General features: G+C 50.1%; 1 pseudogene; it reads left to right on the top strand.

Moving 5' to 3' along the window:
- Positions 1 to 2,316: 2,316 nt before the first annotated feature.
- Positions 2,317 to 3,645, top strand: LOC123055599 (protein GOS9-like; annotated as a pseudogene).
- The last annotated feature ends 7,670 nt before the right edge of the window (positions 3,646 to 11,315 follow it).

Raw genomic sequence — 11,315 nt, 5'->3', positions numbered from 1 at the left:
ATCTTTCTGGATGATATCCTTGTCTTCAGCGAGACCATGGAGGAGCACCTGGAGCATCTGCGCATCGTCTTCGAGCTGCTCCACGCGCACCAGCTCTACGTCAAGGAATCCAAGTGCACCTTCGCTGCTGACCACATCGACTACCTCGGCCACGTGATCTCGAAGGAGGGTGTGGCCACGGACAAGGAGAAGACGCAGGCCATGGAGCAGTGGCCGACGCCGACGAACGCCACGGAGCTGCGCGGCTTTCTCGGCCTCACGGGCTACTACAGAAAGTTCGTGCCGCACTACGACATCATCGCGAAGCCGCTCATGCAGCTGCTCACCAAGAAGGGATTCTCCTGGACCGATCAGGCGCAGATAGCGTTCGATACGCTCAAGCAGGTGATGGTCCCCACACCTGTTCTGGCGCTGCCGGACTTCGCGCGGCCGTTCACGATCGAGACGGACGCATGCGACACGGGCGTGGGCGCGGTGCTCACGCAGGATGGACACCCCGTGGCGTACTTCAGCAAGGCATTGGGCGTGCGCAATCAGAAGCTCTCCACCTATGAGAAGGAGTTCCTCACCGTGATGATGGCCGTTGACAAGTGGCGCCAGTACTTGCAGCGCGGCTCCTTCGACATCATCACAGATCACAAGTCACTCTGCAACCTCGGCGAACAGCACTTGGAGACAGAGCTCCAGCGCAAGGCCATGGCGAAACTGGTGGGGCTGCAATTTCATTTCCAATACAGAAGGGGACTGGACAACGGCGCCGCCGACGCACTCTCACGCGTGGGCAAGCAGTTTGAGGTGGCCGCGCTCTCCGCGTGCCAGCCAGCCTGGGTGCAGGAGGTGGCCAATTCCTACGTCACCGACGCCGACGCCCAAGAACGACTACAACAACTAGCGGTGCATAGTCCGGACGATCAAGGCTACGAGCTCTACCGCGGCATCATCCGGCGCCAAGGTCGCCTCTGGATTGGGGCCAATTCGGCTCTGCGCACCAAGCTCATCGCCGCGCTGCATTGCAGTGCGGTGGGCGGTCACTCCGGGTCCACCGCCACCTACCAGCACGTGTGCAAACACTTCGACTGGCGGGGCCTCAAGCGCGACGTCGCCGAGTTCGTGCAGCAGTGCACGGTGTGCCAGCAGGCCAAACACGAGCACGTCAAGCTGGCGGGTCTCCTGGCCCCGCTGCCCATTCCAGCAGCGCCCTGGGAGGACCTGACCATGGACTTTGTCGAAGGCTTGCCGCGCTCGGAGGGGTGCGACATGATCATGGTGGTCGTCGACCGCTTCACCAAATTCGCGCAATTGGTTCCCCTTCGCCATCCCTTCAATGCCCAGTAGGTGGCGCGTGCATTCTGGGAGAATGTGGTGAAGGTGCACCACATTCCTGCGTCCATCGTCTCCGACCGCGACAAGATTTTCACGAGCCACCTGTGGCGCGAGCTACTCGCTGGCGCAGGCACCAAGCTGCTCTACTCGACGGCGTATCACCCCCAGACAGACGGCCAGAGCGAGCGGGTGAACCAGTGCATGGAAATGTACCTTCGTTGCGCGGTTCACGACTCGCCGCACAAATGGCGCAGATGGCTGCCGATGGCCGAGTTCTGGTACAATTCGACATTCCATGCGTCGCTCAAGGGCACTCCCTTCAAGGCTCTCTATGGCAAGGAAGCCAACCTCGGCGCAATGGCGTCCTGGGCAGAGTCGGCGCCGTCCGACGAAGAGATGGACTGGGCGGCGCACACTGCGCACATTCGCGCCCAGTTGGAGCGAGCCCAGCGCCGGTTCAAGAAATATGCTGACCGCAACCGCACAAAGCGTCACTTCAAGACGGGTGAACAGGTGTTGCTCAAGCTCCAGCCTTACGCTCAACGTTCGGTGGTCAACCGCCCGTGCGCCAAGCTCGCCTTCAAGTACTTTGGCCCCTACAAGATCATTGAGGAGATCGGTGCGCTCGCGTACAAGCTCGACCTGCCGCCAGAAAGCCAAGTCCACCCCATCTTCCACGTTTCGCAGCTGAAGCCATTCACCCCCGACTTTACGCCGGTGTACGGCGAGCTGCCCAAGGTGCCGGACCTCTCCGTCGACACCCTCACACCTACGCGCATTCTGGACAGGCGCATGATGAAGCACGGCGACGCGCCGGTGGTGCAGCTCAAGGTGCAGTGGGGCACCGGCGACTCCGCGCCGACGACGTGGGAAGACTACGACGTGCTCCGCCACCATTTTCCGTCAGCACCGCTCTGGACGAAGGCAGAGGACGACAACGACACTGAAGAAGAAGAAGACACGTCTTAAGGAGGGAGGAATGTCACAACTAACATGTGGTTAGTGTGCTCTAGAGCTGGCTGGTGGGCCCAGCCAGTTGGCCAGCCAAGTGGCGTGCGTGGGTGGTGTTAAAAGGGGCCGCATGTGGCCGTGGGTGACATGCGTGTGTTGACAATTCTCTGTACTCAATCGTTCCTCTGCAATCAATTCCTCCTTCTTCCTCTCCAACCAATCCCCCTCCCCTCGCTCGATCTAGATCCCATCTCCTCCCTCGCTCTCTGGGTGTTACAAACGGTACAGGCATGTTGCATCTAAATTAGCGCAGGGTCAATTTTTTCTTGGGCCTAATACACATAGCACACATCCGTGGGGGCCCCTATGTTTCGGGGGCCCGGGGCGGCCGCCCCCCCTGCCCCCCCCATCAGGGCCGGGCCTGAATGATCATGTCGTTAGGTAATATTGCCTCAAGAAAAAATGTCGTTAGGTAATACAGTATATTGCAGTGCATGATACAGTTAACAACCACATCTGAACGTGATATAGGTTTAAGGGATCAACGCTTCAAGTGATGGGGATTTCCGTCGAAGAAGGTGAGTGGGCTATTGTTGGTGGGACAAGACAGTTCACTCTGGCAACCGGTGTCATCTACAAAAAGTTCCATGAACAAAAGGAGCGATGGTAACATCATAGAACTCACTGTCCATGGATTTTGTCCCATGCTGAAAGGTTCACAGGTGAGATGAATAACCAACATATACAACTACTTTTTGTCTTCACCTAAATCTTCATTAGTTTGTGTCCGCATACCTTTTATTCAAGAAAACATCACATAATTGTGTTATCATATTGTAGAGCCTCCCACAAAGGTTGGACCATGGGGTGGAAATGGAGGCTCAGGTAAAGACATTATCGAGGCACCAAGACGTCTAGAGAGCATCACAGTTAGCAGCGGCACTATTATTGATTCAATCAAATTTTCTTATGTCGACCAAGCTGGTCAGAAGCGCACTGTTGGGCCCTGTGGAGGTTCTGGAGGTAAACAAAATACGATCAGTGGACTCTTTTAATGAAATTTTATGTGATTTTCTCAGTTTCATATTTAAGCAACAAACACTTCTTTATTCTTTCGCAATGCAGTTCGTACTCAGCACTTCCGAGTTTCTGAAGGAAGTTTCTGGAACATTCGCCCTCTATGGCAGAGACAACCACAACATAATAACATCACTGAAATTTGTCACACACGTGAAGTCATACGGGCCTTTCGGACAAGCGAAGGGAACCACTTTCACCATACCCGTGCAAAAGACTAGCAGCATCGTGGGCTTCTTTGGACGTAGCGGGATATATCTCGACGCGCTTGCTGTCTATGTGCACCATCTCTAAGCTACTAGCTAGCGGCTAATGCTCTTATTTTCTGTGTGTATTTAGGAACTTGTGCCCATGTGTTCAACAGACTACCATACGTATTCGATGGACCGATCAGGTTGGATTTCGGATCAGCAAAAAACGCTTAATAAACTCTATTTATTAGGGAATGCGTAATTAACTCCATGGATAAATATGCATATATTGGGCACGCACGTAGTATCACGTATGCATGTCACCGCCGTAACAAAAGAGCTGCGTGCTCCTATGTGGACGGGGCTTGCCTGCTCCCCTCCACGTGCTCCCATCCGTACTCCCGTTCACACATTCCCCATCCGACGGTTCATCAAGCCTCCCAGAAAGTCAGTTTGAGCGATAGTGGTAACTACCGGCAATGATCTTGTCGTTCGCAGCCTGCTTTAAGATCCGAGCTAAGCACAGCTATTATTCCATCTTTTCTACTATACAAACCTAAATACTAGACCTAATACATCTATGGCCCCAACATTTGTCCTTGATATGGCAGGAATGGCAGCATTATGACCGCCCTCTCTGTCCCTCCCTCTCATATAAGTCCACCCTTTTATTTCACCTTGACTAAATTAAATCATCTACATCATTTGAAATATAAGTTTATTTTTGAAATAATTTATATATTTGAACTCCTAGGACCAAGACCTTTAGAACTAGACCAATGTTGGATACATTTCAAGCACGTTTAACTTTCAACATTTCAAATTCCATATGTTGAACAAACCTATTTCACTAGAAAAATTGTGAAGCAAACTTTTCAGTAAAAATATGTGAAACAAACGTTTTCCACACAAACTAAAAATGTGCAATTGAAATAGATGTGATTTTATGAAATTGATTGTTTTACAAATGTGTAACAGTTTATTTTAAAAGAGTGAAATGCGTTATTTAAAACATGTGTAATTAAAACAGATGTGATTTTTGTGAAACAATCTAGTGGAAAGTGAAATGTAGGTTCTGTATTGTGAAATAGTAATTATAGAAAGTGAAATTTAAATGTATCATTGTGAAATAGATGTCATTTCACAAATATGCAATTGAAATAGATGTGATTTTTTTAAACAAGGCAGTAGTATATTTCAGAATTGTGAAATAATAACTACCGAAAGTGAAACCTGTAATAATGAAATTGTAATGTACGATTGTGAAATTGATTATATAAAAATGTGAAATGTAGGTTTGATTTAAACGTGGTTGAAAAATATCCAAGATTGGTTTCATTTTAAAGATTTTGACGCAAGGAGTTCAAATATAAAAAAAGTTTCAAAAACAAATATATCATGTAAAAGATATGGATGCTTTAAGCTAGCCAAGGAGGAAAATAAGATTACTTTTATACAGCATGCAGTATAGCATACGACGTGAGCTGGCACAATCAGATTGGCTCTAGTGGTGCTGGTACCTACCAAGCTCCCCCCCCCCCCCCCCCCCCCTCCCTGATCCGGCTTGCCTGCTCCCTCCCCATGCTCCCATCCGTGCTCCCACTTCATCCTACGGCTGTCTTTTTCCCCTTTTCCTTTCTAATCTAATCATCCCCCCTCCCCCCCGGAGTTTAACGGGGTGGGGCCGGGCCTTATTTTGTTCCAATCAAATCAAACCACGTACGTGGGAGTACGGATGGGCGCACGCGCGGGGAGCAGGCAAGTCTCGTCCCCCCCCCCCCACCCCCTCCCCCCCCCACCCACCCCACGTCTATTTTTTGATCAGAATAAAGCGCAACCATTTTATTGCTTTTTCCCAACCAACGGGAGCCGTGCACCAAGACTGCATACGTCACTGACGTTGTGGCGTAGCAAGCGATCCACACGTCGATGCCGGAGGTAAGCTGAATCTGGCGATGACGACATACTCCCTCCGTCCGGTGAAGAGTGTATATCTAGCTTCAAAATTTGTCCACAAAATAGTGTACTTCTATCTTCATAACTTAAAATGATGTCTTGCACCTTTTCAATGCATTTTTTACTTAACTCTTCACCGGACGGAGGGAGTACTTGTTCACAACAGCTGGTGCCGGCGGTCATGGCGTCGATGTCGGAGGTGCCTTGAGCTAACCCAACAGCGGCACCTTGGGTCCTTCCGTCAATGCCGGAGGTGAATCTGACCGTCGCGCGTTCTAGAACAGCAATAAAGGCTGCACCCTGCTCGGCACGGGTGGTGGTACTTGCACAACCATGACACGCACAGAACCACTGATCGACGCCGTCCCAAGAGGATCGCGACTCCGATGAAGCCACCATTGCAGAGCCTGGAGTGTGCTTCACCATGCCATACGAGGAGCCCCGTGTGCGCATGAATAACATTAGGTTCAGCCGATGTGGTTCGCCGCCTCGTCATGTAGATGTCACCGACTAGTAGCTGCACACGGGTGACCTCCGAAGCCCGCAGACGTTAAGCATCTCGGAACACAGGAAGGGAACTCAGAAGACGATCGGCGCAGACTCAAAGACCACCCACGAGAAGTTACTATTGCCGTAATCTCTGATGTAAGCAGACAGATCCGGCCGGATGATCTCGTCCATCACCTCTACCGCCAGGACCGGAACCTAATCCGGGACGACCATGATCGTCGCCAAGTGGGGTCGAGCGGACTGATCCTCTAAGGTCGCGTCGACATAGTAGAACCCGCCCCCCTCCGCGCCGTACCCCTGGTAGGCGAGAGTCGAGGGGCACCGTGGCGGTGCCAGGCACTCGGACCGGAAGCGGGCAGTGCTCCGGCCTGGGCAGGAGCTCCACCGAAGCGACCTGCTCCGGCCCCCCACCTATCACTGATCGAGCTGCCACACCGGAAGTCTCACCAGGTCCCGATGGCCCAACACCGCCCGAGCATTTCTTCTTCTTATGCTTCTTCTTCCTTGCCTGAAACTCCGAAGGACCGGGTGCCTCAGCAGAATGGCGCGGCAGGGAGTAGCGCGACGACCCAGTCGCGTCATGACGCCAATCCCGCGAGTTTGCGCGAGCGGGAGCGGACCCACTAGAGCGATCGTAACCAGTGGAGGCCATGGTGTCATGGCCACCCGCCCCCCCCCCCCCCCCCCCCCCCCCCCCCCCCCCAGCTCTCCACCCGGCCCCCATCCGAAGAGCTAGGGGGTGGTCAGTTGTACGCTATGGGGTTTGACCAAACAGTTAGAAAAAAGAAGTAAAAAGAAGGTTCAATGAAGCAGCATGCACACATGTTGGCTGAGTGAAACACACACACGTACTGGCCGGCTGGATCAATACGATCCGTGGAGGGATAAGCATACAGGCTAACTAATCAGTTTGCCGACTCACGTAACACACAAGCATAATACGCCGGAATGCTAGCAGGCTGGCAGCCAATATTTTGGCGGACGAATTCATTGCCCTCAACTCACCCACGTATTGGCAAGAATTGCATGGGCAAACGCCGGTTGGGTTGGGCAATCCAAATATTTGGTGTCCAACCAAACAGCAGCCAAAGCTCATGGGCATGCCAATATTTTGGCAAGGCCAGCTTTGGCTCAAAACCAAAGACACCCTTAGCAAATCAAAAGAAAGCTGAGTGTCTATGAAAAAACTCAGCAGAGAGATAGCACTCGGCAAAGATATCATTTTGCCAAGTACATGTAGGATAGCACTCGGCAAAAAAAAAATTGTTACTAATGGCGCACCGTTTGTCTGGTGCGCCATTAGTGTCTTTCACACTAATGACGCACCATCATGGCGCCATTGCTATATAGCAATGGCGCACCACATGTCTGGTGCGCCATTAGTGGCCATTCCATCTATAGCCCTTTTCCTAGTAGTGAAAGTTCCATTACATCAGAGAATGCGTGGAAAAAGGGAAGGTGGAGATTGAGTATGCCAACACAAACGATTAGTTCACAGATATTCTGATAAAGTCACTTGGAAGGGGGGATTTCGAGGAGATGCGCAAGAGGCTTGGAGTAAAGGCAGTTGAGTAGCTATGATTATGTGTTTTGGGGGGTGAATGTGAGTCCTTGTAATCACATACAATAGTAGAGTCTTGAGTTTGTATAAGATAGCAAATGTATGAGGTTCATTCCAAGTCGTCTTAGCATAAATCTCTTAGAGATGAAAAGGAGTATAAACCTGATTGGTTTGCGATCATGGTCGCGGCATGTTGGGCAATTATCCTTGGTCGTGTTGGGCATGCTGTCGGGCCTTTGACCCATACTAGCATAGACAGCGCGGCGGCACGCCGCGCCCGTCGATACAACATATCTATATGGGGTGTGATGTTTATTTATGGTAAGTACTCTTAGGGTCGTGCTGATAGGATCACACAAAAATAAGATGAGATGGAAATAGATGTTGATACATGCATAAAATACCAACATAGGACGATATGATGAAAGCAAGTACATTTATTGCCATCATGCACGATACATGCTATACTAAACAGGAAAACACAATACCCGCGCGGCGGCACGCCGCGCCCCGTTGATACGATACTTGTGTGTATGTTATTTTTGGCACATGTGATGTAAATCTTAGTGTATATTGCTATATGGCATATGAATATTGCCTTGCGAATTCCTTCTGGTGAGAGGTCACCTGTTGGACTCCCATGTTGGATTGACAATATTTGGCCTGAATCCATTCTTGCGTCATAAATAGGCTTCTCTTTGCGACGACCTCAAAAGTTTGGTAGTTTTGGTCGTCGATGGCCACGTTGTAGCGTTACTTCTGCTATGTCGAGTGTTGTAGGTGGTGTACCGATGAATCCAGCTTCCTGTTGTTCATGCTGGGCTGGTTGACGTGGGAGGTCTACCATTACCCAGGCTTCTATGGCATCATGAGGTCGTGTCTAGGGGTCATAGCCATGGATCTGCAATTTGGCTTTGAGACTGACTACCTCACGTAGAATGCAGCGCGACATGTAGATTACTGATTATCCTTTATCATGCACAAATGTAAGTGATCATAACTTCGAAGATGTTACAAACATTTTCTCTTCAAAGTGCCAAGGAAATCATCAGTTCGTGAACAACAGCTATTCATTTTCTCATCGACTTGTACAAACGCAAATAGTACTCACTTTCTTACAAGCGATGACGCGAAGACACCCTAAAATGATGCACGTGGTTAAGAGTTAATTAGGAGGTATCCAGTATCTCATATCAAAGTCGTCGGAAAAGTCCCGGAGGCAGCTAATTAATCATGATTCTTCCATGGATGATGAAGGTCTCACGTCAAACAAACTAAGAAGACCTGAAGAGGGCAAGAAGGGACGTTTCTTTGTAGGATGAATACAGCTACAGTACAAACTGTATTTAGTGGTACAGTATGTACTGCATTACATAACTAAAAATAAACTAAGCATGCCTTCTTTCAGGTCAAGTTGTAGTGCCGCTGCCAACTACAGTCATCACCAGCAGCACCTGCTCCAAAGAACATCCGGTCAGTCTACAACATAACTGCATCGTATGGAATTAACAACCTATAGTGTGACATAGAATTTTTGAAGAACACATTTCCTCCAACAATTCACCTCCAACGCCACACAGTGTATTCCAGATTGAACCATGGGAGCAAAGCTTTGATGAATACATCAAATATTTCCTCCTCAATATCGACACCATTGAAAATCTATTGTGCAATTTCCTCATTAGATATGACCCCCATCATCTGCTAATTTTTTCATGCCCACATCCATGGCAAAACTCAGCACTGCACTCCTAATCTTTGGCACTACATGTTCATCAATTTTCTGCTAATCGAATACATGCCCTGAGAAAGAACACTTATACTCCCTCGGTCCGAAATTACTTACGGAGATGGCTCTTCACTTGGTCTGTCAGGCCTTCCACCTTCATCAGCTCCTTTTGATCTGCTTTGGAGTAGGAACTGCAATCATGTCAAGAAAACACAATCATGTAAGCCTCGATAATTTGATGCTTATGTCTCTATGAATGAAACTAATTGCTACTCCCTCCTTTCCGGTTTATAAGGCTCAATTCACAAATCTCACCAACCAAGGTAGATGGTGAGTGGTGGAATACTTTTTGTAGTTTGCAAAAGCACCCAATTAATGCTTTTGTTTTTCTCAAAAAAGTATGTTTACCAATGCATTAATTGCAATGCATGCATAAATTACATGCATTGGTCAATTTTCTCTTAATACTTGCATGCAATGATTTAATGCACCTTGGAATCTGAACATGTGATGGGGAACAACCAAATTGAGTCTTATAAAATGAAAAAACTAAAATTTTGAGATAAGCCCTACAAACCGAAAAGGAGGGAGTAGTTTGCTACATGTAGTACGTGTTCCTGATCTTATATCTAGAAATTGGAGAAAATTGTATTTCAGAAACTCTCCCCTTGGGGTCATCGAGTTGGTGCAGGGCAATGATGAACCGTCGGTGCAGCTCCGGCGATCAACAACACCACGCCTTCCTTGCTTGCCGCTACTTTTGTGCTTTGTGCTGCGAGCCTGCGACTGAGACTGGAGGCTAGGAAAAGGAACAGCCGGTGTCGGGCGGATGCAGCCCTCGCCGCTTCCTGCGCAATCCCACAAACTAACAGCGGCTTTCTTCAGCGTCGCCGCTAGCAGCAGCCACAGAGGTCTTGATATGTGCGCATCCCCACAGCCTTGTCATCCTTCCTCAAACTCGCCGGCGCAAACACCGGCGCGCTAGAGACAACCGCCAACACCAGATTTGTTATGTGAAGTTTTTCTGAAATAGGGCTTCACTTGCACAGTTGTACTACATAATTTGTAAAGCATGCAGATGGCAGTTCACTAATGAATCTTGAAGAGGAAAAAAGAACTCATGCACATCAATCAACAACAAATACCACTGAATTATTGTTTAGTGGGTCCATCCTCTTGAAAGTGAATGAGCACGCATCCGAGGAACCGAGGCGATGGTGAATATACCTGCAGCCGCTTGCATGGAGCTGCGCCGTTGCCCCACCGGTGAGGACTTAGTCGCGTCTCTTGGATGGGCGGCCGAACGGGGAACGAAAGCTGATGGTGACCGTCACACACCAGTGGAAAGGCGGCTCTCACACATGTCTGTCGCGGCCGCCGCCTAGTAGCCGGTGCAGGGCGAGGAGCGGACAGACCAGAGCATCGTCCATGGGTTGTCAAAGAGCGGCGGGAGTAGGTACCTGCGTGTCTGCACAAATCATGTACCTCTTCATCCTCTCGTGCTGCCGCTGGAGCTCCTGGTGCCTCGCCTCGTAGCCCCACCAGCCGAACAACACCTGCGAGCCTCTAGCAGAGGGACCCGACGCTGGCCGCCAAGGACGGCAGGTCCTTTGATGGGAAACGTTTGAGGTTGGCCTCCTCGGATGAAGGCTGCGACATCAGCAGTGGCTGCACCACCGCGGCCTTCCTGGCGCGCTTGGAGCGGCCCACGGAGCGGTTACGGCGCGAGGGGCGGAGCATGGCGATGATGTAGCAGCCGACTCTCTGTCGCATGGCGCTAGCTACAGGAGGAGGAGTTCCCGCGAGACGATTCTTATATATAGCCATGTACGGCGGTGGAGTGATCGCATGGGACCTTACGGAAAGGCGGTTGATGCATGCACCCAGAACCAACGTCGACAACGGCACCGTCTTAAGAAAAGAATCAACACTCGTGTCACGAACGCAGGACAGCCGCATGCAAACGAAGCCGGACCTACCACATGCAGCCTTCCAAAGAAACATACGTGATCAAATC

This window comes from Triticum aestivum, chromosome 2D (assembly GCF_018294505.1).
Source record: "Triticum aestivum cultivar Chinese Spring chromosome 2D, IWGSC CS RefSeq v2.1, whole genome shotgun sequence".
Lineage (NCBI taxonomy): Eukaryota > Viridiplantae > Streptophyta > Magnoliopsida > Poales > Poaceae > Triticum > Triticum aestivum.
Note: the sequence above shows the minus strand (reverse complement) of the source record. Positions and strands in the feature narration are given on the sequence as shown.